Below are 1,670 nucleotides of genomic sequence, written 5' to 3'. Positions count from 1 at the left end.
TTATGAGTCCCTGATAAATATCGTGCTTGCATAAATACTGGCATCCATATTACCGAACGAGTGTGTAATATATATTTTGCTTTCGTTTGTATCCTTATCTTACAGTTTAAACTACCATAATTGAAGATTACAGGTATATTTTACCCGCTATTATGAGCCCTTGTTAAATATCGTGCTTGTATACATACTGGCATCCATATTACAGAACAAGCGGGCAATATATATTTTGTTTCCGTTTGTGTCCTTCTCTTATAGCTTAAACTACCACAGTTGAAGATTACAGGTATATTTTACCGCTATCAGGTGCCCCTGTTAAACATCATGTTTGTATATAAACTGGCATCCTTATTATCAAACGAGCGTGAAATGCATATTGCGCAATCACTTTAATATTTGAAATGATAATCGCACTCAATTGTACGTTTAATACACATTGTGCCATGAATCAACACTATGTAAATATATAGATAGAACTATATCAGTTTTTTTTTTTAATTACCTCGATGTTTATTAACTAGGTTAGATCTTCGGATGTGTTTCTTATATAGCATGCTCTTATATGAGGAATTTATAAAAAAGAATACATCTTTTTAAATTTATCACAATTCTATTTTTTTGGAATTTGATTTATGTGTTTCCATATATTACTAATTCATCTTTGAATTCTACTTGATGTCATCATCTTTCTAGACCTGAAAGAAATGTAAATTGATGTCCTTAATCGTGAATAATTTTCCAAAACTGACTTAATTCTGACTTTTTTGAGGTATGTGTTAAGAATCCATTATATTATGAACAATTCTTAATTGTGTGTCAGATTCTTTTTATTCGATCGTGATATATTATTTGTAATACACATTGCACATCTGATAAAACAGTTTTGTGCGCTTTTCTAAAATGTTCTAGTGTTTATATACTATGGTAGTGACTTTATGGAATTGTATGTATTACAAATGTATGCCTTCCTTCATAATCTTTTCAGCCCAATCTCTTGGTTCTGTGGTCTGCGAGAACATGTTATTAATTAGGATAAGAGCTAACTTGGAATGATCATAAATGCCTCCATAGGACAAAAAAATGTTTGATTTTATCTTTGTATATATGTATATATTAGGTTTATTAATTAGTCTATGTTTTATCTTTAGCCCTGAAGAAGTCTCGATTAAGAGACGAAACGCGTTGGCTAAAAGAAAATCAATTGTGTTTCTGGATTTTATTGTTTGGATTTAATAATAAAGAATACATTCCGATCATCAGTGGAGCCCGGACCTGTTCATTTTACCACTCTTTCTTTGGATTGATTTTATGTGAAATGACTTGTATGTAAATTTTTTGATGGGTGCTGATTCCAAAAAATTGTTTCATGTCTAGAGAAAGATCGACTGTTGTTGTTGCTAAACCTAGTGCTAAGAAGATCATTTGTGCTGTAGGGTTTGTTGGTGCTATGGTGGTTATGGCAGCAATTACCTGGTATGTTGAGAAAGTGTCTCCTGTTCGAGAGCTTTTGATCGCCACTACTCCAATACCAGTTGAACACCACTACTTTACGCTTCCCTACCATGAGCAGAAGCATCGACAATCCTACCTAAATAATACATTCATCCAGATGTTGCATCATACTCATAATGCCACAAATACTACCAACTGTTGGGTGTGTGGGATGATACCTG

The sequence above is a fragment of the Lissotriton helveticus genome, chromosome 1_2 (genome assembly GCF_964261635.1).
Source record: "Lissotriton helveticus chromosome 1_2, aLisHel1.1, whole genome shotgun sequence".
NCBI lineage: Eukaryota > Metazoa > Chordata > Amphibia > Caudata > Salamandridae > Lissotriton > Lissotriton helveticus.
This window is presented reverse-complemented; position numbering follows the sequence as displayed.